This window comes from Danio rerio, chromosome 16 (genome assembly GCF_052040795.2).
Source record: "Danio rerio strain M-AB ecotype USA chromosome 16, GRCz13ab, whole genome shotgun sequence".
Classification (NCBI taxonomy): Eukaryota; Metazoa; Chordata; class Actinopteri; order Cypriniformes; family Danionidae; genus Danio; species Danio rerio.
In genome coordinates this window covers 3746811-3761753 of record NC_141036.1, presented here as the reverse complement: position 1 = coordinate 3761753, position 14943 = coordinate 3746811, and the positions used below count along the sequence as shown (strand labels likewise).

Genomic DNA, 14943 nt, shown 5'->3' with positions numbered 1-14943 from the left:
ACTTGAGCGCAGAAGGAGATTTATTTATTTATTTATTATTATTTTTATGGAATGAGTTTCCGAAGTTAAAATGGCGTTTCTGATTGCCCTGCCATTCGTATGTCAAACTAAGCTGTTACTGTTTGGCAAAATCTGCTCAATATCCTTAAACTTTATTCATTCATTTTCTTTTGGCTTAATCTCAAATTTTTTAGAGATCGCCGCAGCAGAATGAACCACCAACTATTCCGGCATATGTTTTACGCGGCGTACTAATAACCCAGTACCAGAAAACACCCATACAATCTCACATTCACAATGACCAGCTTTTTGTTTACCCAGTTCACCTATACTGCATGTCTCTGGGCTGTGGGGGAAACTGGAGCACTCGGAAGAAACCCACGCCAACACGGTTTAACAAGGTTTAACCTCTTTAACCTCACTTCCATCCCGGACGAGCCCCCATGCGTAAACCATCAGTTCTACTGTATCCAAACCAGCCTGAGCTAGGATCGAACAGGCGACTCTTCGCATGTGAGTCAGTTGCTTTAACAAGGAGACTAAAGACCATGGCCCCCTAGCGTCTGTCACCAGAGCACCTTTTGAGGTCAGAGGGGTGAGGTTTACCTACTCTCACCCTCCTACACCTTACACAGACTTGGGTTGGGTGCAGTAGGTCCGGTGGGTTACACGTGGGGGCTCGTCCGGGATGGAAGTAAGGTTTACACTCCTTACCAAATGAGCCCCCATGTTCAACCCACCGGTCCTACTGCACCCAACCCGCTCTAAACTAGGATCGATCTGGAAACTCTTCACATGGGAGTCAGTTGCTTTACCAGGGAGACCAAAGACCAGTGCCCCCTAGCATCTGTCACCAGAGCACCTTTTGAGGTCAGAGGACTGAAGTTTACCTACACTCACCCTCCAAAACCTCGCTCCCATCCTGGACGAGCCATTATGTGTAGTTCACCAGCCCTACTGCACCCAACCCAGTCTGAGCTAGGATCGAACAGGCGACTCCTCTCATGTGAGTCAGTTGCTTTAACAAGGAGACTAAAAACCACGGCTCCAAGCATCTGTCACCAGAGCACCTTTTGAGGTCACAAGAGTGAGGTTTACCTACCTTCACCCACTTAAACCTCACTCCCATCCCGGACGAGCCCCCATGTGTAGTTCACCAGTCCTACTGTATCCAGCCTGGGCTTGGACTGAACAGGCGACTCTTTGCATGGGAGTCAATTGCTTTAACAAGGAGACTAAAGACCACGGCTCCAAGTGTCTGTCACCAGAGCACCTTTTGAGGTCAGAAGAGTGAGGTTTACCTACATTCACCCACTTAAACCTCACTCCCATCCCAGACTAGCCCCCATGTGTAGTTCACCAGTCCTACTGTACCCAGCCTGGGCTTGGACTGAACAGGCGACTCTTTGCATGGGAGTCAATTGCTTTACCAAGGAGACTAAAGACCATGGCTCCAAGCGTCTGTCACCAGAGCACATTTTGAGGTCGGAAGAGTGAGGTTTACCTACATTCACCCACTTAAACCTCACTCCCATCCCGGACGAGCCCCCATGTGTAGTTCACCAGTCCTACTGTACCCAGCCTGGGCTTGGACTGAACAGGCGACTCCTCTCATGTGAGTCAGTTGCTTTAACAAGGAGACTAAAGACCACCTTTTGAGGTCGGAAGAGTGAGGTTTTACCTACATTCACCCACTTAAACCTCACTCCCATCCCGGACGAGCCCCCATGTGTAGTTTACCAGTCCTACTGCACCCAGCCTGGGCTAGGACTGAACAGGCGACTCTTTGCATGGGAGTCAGTTGCTTTAACAAGGAGACTAAAGACCACGGCTCCAAGCGTCTGTCACCAGAGCACCTTTTGAGGTCGGAAGAGTGAGGTTTACCTACATTCACCCACTTAAACCTCACTCCCATCCCGGACGAGCCCCCATGTGTAGTTTACCAGTCCTACTGTACCCAGCCTGGGCTTGGACTGAACAGGCGACTCTTTGCATGGGAGTCAATTGCTTTACCAGGGAGACTAAAGACCATGGCTCCAAGCGTCTGTCACCAGAGCACATTTTGAGGTCGGAAGAGTGAGGTTTACCTACATTCACCCACTTAAACCTCACTCCCATCCCGGACGAGCCCCCATGTGTAGTTCACCAGTCCTACTGTACCCAGCCTGGGCTTGGACTGAACAGGCGACTCCTCTCATGTGAGTCAGTTGCTTTAACAAGGAGACTAAAGACCACCTTTTGAGGTCGGAAGAGTGAGGTTTACCTACATTCACCCACTTAAACCTCACTCCCATCCCGGACGAGCCCCCATGTGTAGTTTACCAGTCCTACTGCACCCAGCCTGGGCTAGGACCGAACAGGCGACTCTTTGCATGGGAGTCAATTGCTTTAACAAGAAGAATAAAGACCATGGCCTCCTAGCGTCTGTCACTAGAGCACCTTTTGAGGCACCTTTTCACATACAAAGCCCCACCCACTAGTGATCATCTCTGCCTCATTAGCATAGGACATTAGTCCTGTTTTTGAATCTACCACTATGCTGACACACAGGCATTTGTAGCTCCACCCTCCTTAAAAAAGAGCACAATCTCATTTGAATTTAAAGCGACAGTCACCAAAACGGCACAATTGGGACCAAGGCCTAAAAGAGGCAGTTCCAAAGAGTTATAAAACATTATTTGTGTGGTATTTTGAGCTGAAACTTCACATACACACTCTTGGGACATCAAAGACTTTTTGTAAAAAAGACATCTTGTAAAATGGGGCATAACAGATCAGTTTTAAAGCAATAGTTTTCCCAAAAATGTAATTTTATACTCACTATTTACTCTCCCTCAAGTGGTTCCAAATCCTTTGAGTTTTCTTCTGTTACACACAAAATAGGTTATTCAGAAAAATGTTAGAATTCTGTAACCATCGACTTGCATAGAAAAAAGAGTCTGTTTTCAGAACTCAGTTACTCGAGAGCCCTTGTGGGGAGTACGCAGGGAACTGAGAGGCTGTTATTAATGGCTCTTGTCAAAGTTATTTATCAGCTCAATTTATTTTCATCAGTATTTTTTATTAGCTCTTACAGAATTTTCATTACTTGGGTATTGTTCTTTACACGATGAGTGTGTGTTATTGCTGCCCGTGACATGCGCGCGGAGGGTCATCCATCGAGGGTTCGTAGATTTAAAGAAGACAACAAGCAACGGCGGATTAGCACGGGCTTGTTTTGGCCTGATAAAGTGCCATTAAATCATAGGGTGATACATTTTAACTGTCACCCCGCGTGTTCACATAAATCATGGTTTCATAACTGAATTACCAAACGCCTTTGCCCTAGTACATCTATTTAACGGTACGGCGCACTTGTAGGTTTATCAAAATACGTCAGACATCTTCATTCGTCTTTGTAGGTCAACGAGCATCGTAAAGTGAAGGGTAAACTCAAAAATGTGGGAGTCAAAAATATCAACTTTGGAAAATGTCAAGGAGAAGAGTTAGTTTACCATAAAACCATTGGGTCTTTTTCACTGATAATCAGCAGGGTGTGAATTACAAAGCGATTTTAAATGACACAAGTCAAGGTGGAAGGTGGTTTGCACCAATCTGTATTCAAAATTAATCAATTCATTTTCTTTTCTGCTTAGTCTCTTTATTAATCAGGGGTCGCCACAGGGGAATGAACCGCCAACTTATCCATCATCTGTTTCACGCAGCAGATGCCCTTCTGTATTTAAAATAATAATAATAAAACTATAGGCATACATTTGACCACCCCTATAATGGTTCATACTATTATATCACTTATAGTAGTGCACATTTTGGACTATGGACATAATGGAAATGGGCGGTACGGTGGCTCAGTGCCTCACTGTTGCCTCACAGCACGAAGGTTGCAGGTTCGAGTCCCTGTTGGGACAGTTGATATTTCTGTGTGGAATTTGTGTAATGGAGGCCAGATAGCGAAGTGACATGCTAGGTGCACCTCACTGCTTTGACCTCACTCCCATACGAAGAGCTGTAGTTTGATGCAGTTGATTGCAGTAGGACCGGTGGGTTACACCTTGGGGGTTTGTCTGGGATGGGAGTGAGGTTTATGGGGGTGAGTCTAGGTAAACTGCACTTCTCGGACCTCTAAAGGTGCTCTGGTGACAGACGCTAGGGAGCCATGGTCTTTAGTCTTCTTGTCAAAGCAACAGACTCCCATGTGAAGGGTCGCCGGTTCAATCGTCATGTTGGCGTAGGTTAGAGGTCTGCATGGGACTAATTTTTTTTGTCCTGCAAGATTTTATTCTATTCCCGACCTCTTTATTCTATACCTGACCAGGGAGTACGAGATTAGGTACTTCTCAGTAGCTCCCCCTGGTAAAGGAGAAAGGGGGAGATGGGGTGGATGGGGGGTTTCTTCGGAGAACGAAGATAAGGGAGTAGTGAGTTTGGATTATTCTGATTGGCTAACTAATGATTGTAGATGAGAGACCAGCTGCAATCAATAATATCACATGCTCCTCTCGAAATTAGTTTGTGAAACTTCACTTCGTAATAAGTACTGTAACGTTAGCGCAGGGTTTTTCAAAGTCTAAGACAGTGGGCCTCCCTTTTGACACAACTTATCCATTGGCGCCCCCCTCCTCCCAAACACACACACACACACACACACACACACACACACACACACACACACACACACACACACACACACACATATATATATATATATATATAAAGACACAGACAGATGTCAGACTGTTAACTCACTTTTATCATCATTTGCATGAATTATTTACAGAGTAATAACAAGTATTTTAATATAACGTTTTTAAAACTAGGATGATTGTTCAATATGATTAGAACAGATCCAAGAACTGTCCATCCCAGTCAAAACAGTCAAAGTTTAGCGGGTCTCATGCTGTCATTAGCCAAAATATCTTGACTAACCACACATAAAGGTCGTGGTTCATCAGCTGGTCCTGTCCACGTAAATCCTAAACTCAAATACTGATCATCATATTGTCGTCTTTTGGGTTTAAGCCCTGAACTTGAAGGCTTTGAATCGGGGGTCTCAGAAACCGATCCATTGTATTAACAGGCATATACCTGTATTGGCGGGCTTGCCAAACAGAAGCGAATTCACAGCTATGGCCTTCTGGGTAAAAAAGGTTTTCTTATTTTTTACATGTTATTTTTTTAGCTTTGTTTAATTAAAACGTTTAAATATAATAAGAAATACATATAATAATTAAACTTAATAATTATATTTTTATTATATAATATTTTTTCCCGCGCCTCCCCTGACATGCTCTGGCGCCCCCCAGGGGAGGCTTGCCTCACACTTTGAAAACCCCTGCGTTAGCGTAAACTGTGGTACATTGTGATTATAGCGTAGAAAACTGACGCCTACTGAATCATTTGTTTATTACTGCATTAGTCGTACCACAGCAACAATATAATTACTTCGACAGTTTAATTCAAGTTATTACCTATAGTATGCTTCCAACCACTAGTATTTACTATCGTATTTTTATGTAACGTAAGCTTACTATACAGTATGTACAGCATCGAAGACAGGCAAATATATGTTAGTACAGTGGACAACTCAGCCCCACTCCCACTCAGTTTTTTACTTCCTGCCCTCCATCTGAATTTCACACATCACCAGAACTATGTGATTGAAAACAACATACTGTCTATTGTTTGTTTATGTTTGTAAATGCATTAACAAACATCAATTAATACAACTTTATTGTAAAGTGTGACAGAATAAGGTGTCTTTAAATTGAAAACAGATGCTAAAAGCCTCATATTTACCTTTAATTTTCCTGGGATATTTAAAGGAAGTCATCGGCTATTTTTAGACCACTATTAATAGACAATCAGCTGTCTATAAATAATATAAGATGTTTGCGAAAGGTATTTGCTTTTCCAGCCTTCTGTGTGAAAATTGAAAAAGTGTTATGACTGCAGCAGAGACAGTGACAGATTTGTGGGAGATTATGGATCACTCGTGGGAGTTAGATAGGACACGCTTTCCAGGAGTCTGCTGGAATATATGATGTCAAACTAAAGAGCTTTAAATATTTATTTAGTTTATATTTGTCTTGCAGACTAGCATTCGATAGCTGCGATGTCATAAAAAGAGAGCTTCTTAAATACTCTGCTGGATATTAATTAAAGTCATAAGGACTGTAGTGTCAAGTAGGACCTCACAGTTTATTTTTCTTTTCTGTTTTTTTCTAAAAGCGGGCCACAAATCCCACTCCAAAGCTAAAGGTCATGCCGGGGAAGGCGTTAAATGATGCAACAGTCTTATTATACTTGATTTAGTTATAATTGATGATCTCATTAATCATCCAGCCATGCCAGTGTTAATGGCTGCCGTAGCACGTCATTTCTTCCTGTTATAGTAATTAATCTTTGCTCCGGTGGATAAGCCGGAAGGTTATAAACCAGCGCTGGCTCATTGTCTCGCTGTACTAACTTTGACTCGGACTATGTAGGACCTTTTAATACATTTTCACAGTCTTGAGCACTTGGCCGAGCTAAATCATTCTCGTTACGACCTGACAAGCAAAGACAAAGTCTTTAAAGGATTATCACAGATGATATTGACAAGTCCATTGTCCACGAGCGAATATTGACATTGTGTCTCTAACCTGGCTCTGGCTTTGCTATAATTACCTCCGGCTCTGTTTCCTTTTTCTTCATTGTTTTTTGGGAGGAGATTTTTTAGTAATTCTGTCTATAAAAAATGATTATGACACATCGTCACCTTGGAATTATACGGTTCTGACTGCGTTCTGAATGATTTTGAGATATTGAGCTTCAAAGTTTTTGCATTCCATAGCAAACTGTGTGTAACATTTGTTCCCCTTCGGGGGGAACTTCAGCACTATAAGTGGATTTGATTTGTAAAATCCACGCATTGGGAGGTTCGGTTCAGAAGCTACTCGTCTGAAAGAGTATTGAACGGGCCAATTAAGAATGAATTGGCAGCGCAAGCCTGCGCAGGTGAGCGGCATAAGCAATCAACTGAGTATATAAGCTCACCTGGCGCCAGCAGACGCTATCCTTTTCGCTTCAGAGACTTTCTGATCGAGTCGATGAGGGTTCCTCCTGCTGTGACCAGCGATTCTGAGCGAACGAGAGCATTCTCCCGGTCCAGAGTGTGTACACGCAGTGGCAGACGGTCGAGCTGGGTTTCTCCCTTGCCTGGCGTTCTTTGGGTCCGGTCCTCCAGAGCGGTGCGTATAAAGTTGCAAACTTCACAGAAAGAGCAACACAGTCGTGCAGCACGTCCTTATCAGGACGGCGCTCCGACTGTGCGTTTCTGGATGCGGTGGTTTCCTGTCCTCGGATGATGGGCGCGGGCACTGCGTTACATGTCTGGGGGTCCAGCATGTTAATGCGCTGCTCGCGGGCAGTTCATGTCGTCATTGCGATGCCATGACTGTTGCGCAAGATCGCGGTTAGCCTTTGCAAAAGGGTGAACCACCCCAGTTGTCCCCTGCTCTGCAGCGGGCACTCGGGCAGATCTGAGGGTTTCAGCGAGAGATAATCCGTCGCCCACGGGCCCGCGGACCTCCCGCTCCTCTAAGCGCTCCATCCAAGCTTCGGGCGGGGGAAGCGATCCGTCTAACAGATGGTAGCCCTTACGCCCGATGACACCGGAGACCAGATGTCCACCGCGGCATCGGAGGGTGGGCTTTCATTGTCCGATGATGATCCAGACCCGCTCGCCCCCTTCGGGCTGGTGAGCGCTGTCACTACGGATCCTGAAACGGACATGTTAGCCGTGCTTTCCCGGGCTGCTTCGGCCGTGGGTTGGAGATGGTTTATCCCCCAGCTCCGCGGCCGGACCGACTAGAGGGGCGTTCCCTTCTTCCCGGAGGTGCACAGTAGGCTCACGCGGTCTTGTAAAGCACTTTTTTCTGCTCGTGCTGCGTGTTCCTCCACCCTAACCACTCTTGACGGTGAAACAGCCAGGGGGTATGTGGCGATTCCTCAGGTTGAGTGCGCGATGGCGGTAAATCCGCGCGGCGCCTCTTCTTGGCGGGATCCGCCTCGTCTCCCATCCAAAGCCTGTAAGTTATCTACCTCCCTCGGAGCTAGAGCTTACATAGCTGCGGGCCAGGCTGCTTCCGCCTTGCATGCGATAGCCACCTACTAGCGCTACCAAGCGCAGGCGCTGGCCGAGCTGCACGAGGGTGGGTCCAACCCAGGCTTACGAGCTTCGCACCGCCGCCGACTTAGCTCTTCGGACTACTGAGTCCGCTGCGTGTGCGTTGGGGAGGACGATGTCCACATTAGTGGTCCAGGAGCGCCACCCCTGGCTGATATGCGCAAAGTCGACAAAGTCCGCTTTCTTGACTTCCCCATATCCCCAGCCAGGTTCGGCGACACTGTCTGTGAATTCACCCAGGAATTCAAGGCGGTGAGAGAGCAGTTGGTGGGTGATGTCTTATCGGCGGTCCGTAGCCCGCTCCGCCCGCCGTGCCATTCATACCTGCTCCTCGCCGAAGGCGCCCGCCTACGAGAGCTGCTCCGCCCCCGCACACGCCTCAGGCGAAGCGAGCGCGTCGGGCACCTCGGAAGCAGGCAGCCCCCCTGCCCAGAACGCCGCTAAGTCCGGCAACGGACCGCGAAGCGCCCCTGGGACAGGCCATCTGGAGAAGAGGGAACTTGCTCTTTCCCCGCTGGAGGGCGGGGCCCCATTTCCAACGGCACTTTTTACTGCCATGAAAACATTATGAAAGGGCACTTTTCACTTCCCCAGATGTGACAGCCCGAAATCTGCCAGTCTGGGACGCTATGCTTTCTAGCTTGCAGATTCGGTGCGTTTCGCCAGTGGCTCACGAGCGCTGGGAGGACGGTCTCCTTTCTCCCACCCCTCGAGCCTCCCCTCCGGAGCTCGGGTTTGGAGTGAGAGCAAATATCTCACCTCCAGCTTTTCCGTGGGACCCGCGAGCTTCCCGGATCAGCACACCCACTCCGCGCTGCCCCACTGCTGGTACGTCAGCGATTGTAGCGATGAGTCCATTAGCGAGAGCTCTGCCTGCCTGGTTAGCGCGGGCCAGCTCTTCGCGGTGGCTCATACGCACAATCAGACTCGGCTATGCGATTCAGTTCGCGAAACGGCCCCCCAAGTCACGGGTGTGTATTCACCAGGGTCAGCCCCCTGTCCGCCCCTGTCTTGCGAGAGGAGATTGCTGTCCTCCTGGCGAAGGATGCAATCGAGCCGCTCCCTCCAGCCGAGATGGAGAGTGGGTTTTACAGCCCACGCTTCATCGTGCCCAAAAGAGCGGTGGGTCACGGCCAATCCCAGATCTGCGCGTTTTGAACCGCTGCCTGCACAAGCTGCCGTTCAGAATGCTCACGCAGAAGCGCATCCTCCGGTGCGTTCGTCCTCTGGGTTGGTCTGCAGCATTAGACCTGATGGACGCGTATTTCCATGTCTCCACTCTTCCTCGCCACCGACAGTTTCTGCGGTTTGCGTTTGAAGGTCGAGCTTGGCAATACAAAGCCCTCCCCTTCGGGCTCTCTCTGTCTCCGCGGGTCCTCACCAAGCCCGCGGAGGGTGCCTCAGCGCCCCTTCGGCTCGCGGGCATCTGCATACTCAATTTCTTTACGACTGGCTGATTTTTGCCCTCTCTCAGAGCAGTTGATTATGCACAGAGACAAAGTGCTCTGGCACTTCCACCTGTGGGGGTTTCAGGTCAACCGAGAAAAGAGCAAACTCGCCCCCGTGCAGAGGATCTCTTCTCTCGGGCTGGAGCTGGACTCGGTCACCATGGCAGCGCGCCTCTCCGGAGAGCGCGCTCAGCTGATGCTGTACTGTCTGAGAGAGCTCGACAGTAAAATAGTGGTCCCACTGAAACTATTTCAGAGGCTCCTGGGGCATATGGCATCCGCAGCCGCTTCATGCCGCTCGGATTATTCTATATGAGACCACTTCAGCACTGGCTTCACGATCGAGTCCCCAGACGCGCATGGCAAGCGCGCGCACACCGAGTCTCTGTTACTGCGCTGTGTCGCCGCGCCCTCAGCCCTTGGAGCGACCCCTCGTTCCTACAGACCTGGGTGTCTCTAGAACAGGCGTCCAGTCTTGTTGTCGTTTCAGCAGACACTTCCAACACGGGCTGGGGGGCTGTGCGTTGCGGGCATGCGGCTGCGGACCTGTGGAAAGGTACCCAGTTGCATTGGCATATCGCCTGGAGCTGTTGGCAGTGTTCCTCGCTCTCCACCGTTTTTTTCCGGTGCTGGAGCGGCAACACGTGCTGGTCAGGACGGACAGTACGGCGGCGGTGGCGTATATCAGCCGTATAGGGGGTATGCGCTCTCGCCGCATGTCTCAGCTCGCCCGCCGTCTGCTCCTCTGGAGTCATCCGCGGCTGAAATCGCTGCACACCATTCATATTAAGGCAAGCTCAACCGTGCAGCCGATGCGCTCTCACGGCAGCCTTGCGTCCTGGAGAATGGAGACTCCACCCCGAGTCTGTTCAGCTGATATGGGCGCGATTCGGGGAAGCCCAGATCGATCTGTTGCTTCCCCCGAGATCGCTCATTGCTAGTTGTTCTTTCCCTGACCGAGTGCTCTCGGCACGGATGCACTGGCTTACAGCTGGCCTCGGTGCACGCGCAAATACGCGTTTCCCCCAGTGAGCCTGCTCGCGCAGTTACTGTGCAAGGTCAGGAAGAGGACGAGGAACAGGTTGCTGGTTGCGCCCCTCTGGCTCAACCGGACCTGGATGTCAGAGCTCTCCCTCGCGATAGCCCTCCCCTGGCAGTCCCTTCGAGAGAGCACCTACTCTCTCAGGGACAGGGCACCACCTGGCACCCTCGCCGATCTTTGAAGAGATTTTAGACGCGAGGAAGACTTAGGTAACCTCCGATTGCGGTGGCTAATACCGTCACTCGGGCTAGAGCCCCCTCCCCGAGCGCGCCTATGCCCTGACGTGGAGTCTATTCACTGAATGGTGTGTCTCTCGCTGAGAAGACCCCCGTAATTTGCCAGATCAGCGTTGTGCTTTCTTTACGCCGAGAGAAGCTGGAGAGCAGGCTGTCGCCCTCCACACTCAAGGTTACGTGGCTGCCATCTCCGCTCTCATAACGCGGTGGCTGGCAGCACCGTGGGAACGCATAACCTCATCATCCGGTTCCTCAGGGGCGCTAAGCGAATTAATCCATCCCGCCCCCTCTCATGCCCTCTTAGGATCTCGCCCTCGCTACACAAGCCGCGTCAGATCCCTTCGATCCTCGACTCAGTATCTTTCTGTCCCTGAAGACAGCTCTGCTGGTCGCGTTGATATCGATTAGAGGGTCGGGGACCCGGAGGCATTTTTCGGTCAGTGACTCGTGCCTGTAATTGGGCTGGCTTCTCTCACGTCCTGAGACCCCGCCCGCGATATGTGCCCAAGGTTCCTACCACTCCGTTTTAATACGAGGTAGTGAGCCTGCAAGCGCTGCCCTCGGAGGAGGCAGACCCAGCCCTTCTTTATTGTCCAGTTCGCGTTTTGCGTATTATCCGGACCGCACTCAGAGTTTAGATCATCTGAGCAGCTCTTCGTCTGTTATAACGGTCGGCAGCAGGGAAGTGCCGTACCGAAATAAGTTCCCACTAGATTGTGGATGCCTTTCTTTCACTATCAGAGCCGAGATGAGCCGCGTCCCCCGAGAGCGCGTGCGCACTCCACTCGGAGTTTCGCATCCTCTCGAGCGCGCGCACGCGGCGCCCCTCTAACAGACTTCTGTAGAGCTGCGGGCTGGGTGACACCCAACACATTTGCAAGGTTTTACAATCTGCGAGTGGAGCCGGTTTCCTCAAGGGTATTAGGTAACCCTTGGTGATTGAGGAAACAATTCGGTAGGGTGTTGAAACACGCTTGCTGCGCCATTTTCCCTAACACGGAGATACGTGCGCCTTTTTATCTGTCAGTAAAGTTCCCCGTCAGGTGAGCCCTGCAGATTCCTCCGTGGCCCCCAGCACTGACTCAGCGGAGGAGTCACTTGCTGGCCCACTACGTTGTAGGTCTGCCCGCTGGTCAGCCCGCGTTTTGGGTAAAGGTGCCTGCTATGCGTGATCCCCACTAGGCGATCCCATATGCTTATTCCGCCACGGTTAAGTCCCCCCCCTGGGCGGACCCGTGTCTTCCCTCCCCGCTAACCACTCTTTTGCTATGCGTACTCCCCCTTTTTAGGGCTAGTCCATATGTAAATTCTGCCATCTATCCCCCCTCGGGTAACGGATGGCCTCCGCAGCGTCCTCCCTATCGGGATTGCACGCTTCCCAACGTACTGTCGTATTCCTAGAATTATCTAGATGCTCACGACTTCCCAAAAAATATATCTAAATCCGTAAAACTTCTGTTGAAGTAGGATAAATTAGGGCCAGGGACACGTTGGAGGACCGCGCCCCCCATGATGCGGGTGCGTCACGCTTGCTTGACTATCTCCTCATCGGGGGTGTTGGTAAGGTGCAGTCATTATGGCGCTTTCAATGGGCTCCCAATGCGTGGATTTTACAAATCAAATCCACTTATAGTGCTGAAGTTCCCCCCGAAGGGGAACGTTCGAGGTTACTAAAGTAACCCTTCGTTCCCCGAGGAGGGGAACGGAAGCACTATACTCCGTCGCCATAATGACTGTCCCTTAGCTGTTGAAAGTCTCTTCAGCTTAAAAAGGATAGCGTCTGCTGGCGCCAGGTGAGCTTATATACTCAGTTGATTGCTTATGCCGCTCACCTGCGCAGGCTTGCGCTGCCAATTCATTCTTAATTGGCCCGTTCAATACTCTTTCAGACGAGTAGCTTCTGAACCGAACCTCCCAATGCGTGGATTTTACAAATCAAATCCACTTATAGTGCTTCCGTTCCCCTCCTCGGGGAACGAAGGGTTACTTTAGTAACCTCGAACGTTTTTTTTTTTGTTTTTTTTAAGTCTTAAAATGTAAACGACTTATAAAAAAAACATCCTATAATGTAAATAAGTTGTCATTTAATGAGAATATCTGAATAACTCAATTTTGTCAAAAATGTCAGAGAGACCTTATAATTCTAAGGTGACAACATGTATGTAATATTCATTTATTCATTAATTTTCCTTCGGCTTAACCCCTTAAATATCAGGGGGCGCCACAGCGGAATGAATCGCCAACTGTTCCAGCATATGTTTTACCCAGTGTATGCCCTTCCAGACGCAACCCAGTTCTGCAAATTCCGAATAGAAATGCCAACTGACCCAGTCGGGACTCAAACCGGCAACCTTCTTGCTGTGAGGCGACAGTGCTAACCACTGAGCCACCATGTCACCTGCACTTATCTAATATTAAATTATGTTTAATCATCAAATAATAAATCTCTGCAGTTTTCAAAGCTTAAATATTGTTTGTTTAATGGTAAGCTCTGCCATACAGGGCAACGAGAGACTATTAACTAATATTATTATTCTCTTTTATTGTACAAATGCCTCACTAAACTGATCCGGGATCAGGTAAAAACGATAAAATTAGTTCAGTAATTTGCCGATCTGAGTGAACTCACATGATTGATGTGGATTTAAGTGTATTAAAGGGGTGGTCGACTATGATATCATATTATGAACTGTAGTTGATGTGTAATGTAGCTGTGTGAACATAGACAACATCTCTGAATGTAAGACGTTCAAAGGTAAATGCAAAGGGAGACATTGGCTTTTTCAGAGTTAGCTTAGCAAAGCCTACAGCAACAAAGTGTCCAAACGTTGCTATTTCCAAAGAGATTATTCTGTTTCTGTATTTGGCCTTCCAAAGGACACGACACAAAGAGAGAAGTGCTTACAATTTAATTTTAATTATGCTCCAGAGAATTATAAAAAAATGTATGTATGTATATATATATACAGCTTTCAGAATCTCCCCAAGTTCAGTGCTGGATTCAGCTAAAAACTCCTCAAAGAAGGAGCAACTCCAACCTAGATAGATGAAGCTGTGGATTGTGAGCCACAACTTCTAAACATTTTTATTTGTTAAAATGGATCAAATACATGCACAACGTTAGTGTCTAGCGTTAATGGTATGTTGTAGTGAGGAGGAAAACAAGGATGTAAACAACAGAATTATCAGTCAAACTGCTGTCAGATTTAATTTTAGAGAGTTCAGCTGTGTGCTCTGTGTCATTTTCTGTCTTATTCAGGCTAAAACTGATATGGCTAACAGCTACTCTGACAGTATTTACACAGCTTAAAAGTATGTGCTTGTAGGGGCGTGGCGCTTTTCCTGGTGATGTGGAGCAGATCACAGCACAACATGTTAGCTGACCAATCAGAGCCTCTTGAGGGCGGGCCTTTCAGAGGAACTAAGAAAAATAACACGTTTTCATGTTAGCTGAGTAGCTGTATGTAATCAAAGGAAGAATAAATGAAAAAAAATAATAAAATTTTTTCAAATGAAGCATGAGCACACATTGCTTTGCTTCTTATTAACACAACCAAGCCTTAAAAATACACTCTAAACCACCTCTTTAAGGCCCTGGTATACTTCAAGCTTTATTAAAAAGAACTGCAATGATGTAATTTTGAAAACAAATCTACCATATACAAGTTATCTGAGTGAAAGTTTTGATATTTTAGATATTCTAAAAGCCACATTTGGTAGGCTAATGCAGCTAATTAGAATAAATCAGAACAAAAACTGAAACAAATTTGTGTCTACTCACTGCGTCACCATGACGACTTCATGACAATTATCTTCATGATATCTTCATGATATCATGTATTATTAGTAGTAGTGTTATTCATGATATGCATGTTTATGTTTGTTTTGATTAAAACAAATTTAGATTTGTCCATCTGTTTTGGAGATGTATGCATCACCCTATGAGGCATAAGAACAGGACGTTTGTTTGGATATAACTCGTTATTATTGTTCAGCTATTCATTTGCTGGAAATTAGAACTGAATTTAGAAATAGTTTTGAAACACATCT

The 14943-nt window shown here is 47.8% G+C and overlaps 1 protein-coding gene and 1 long non-coding RNA gene across 3 annotated transcripts in view; one reads left to right on the top strand and one right to left on the bottom strand.

Annotated features, from left to right (window-relative positions):
• grik3 (glutamate ionotropic receptor kainate type subunit 3) overlaps positions 1–14943 on the top strand; it is a 215317-nt gene that overhangs the window by 159318 nt on the left and 41056 nt on the right. The gene's annotated exons all lie outside the window — the stretch shown is intronic.
• On the bottom strand, positions 47–4059 carry LOC147833247 (uncharacterized). The gene is made up of 3 exons (XR_015945000.1): positions 2264–4059; positions 1830–1884; positions 47–1652 (listed from the first exon to the last, which is right to left on the bottom strand). It is a non-coding gene; the product is annotated as an uncharacterized LOC147833247 (long non-coding RNA).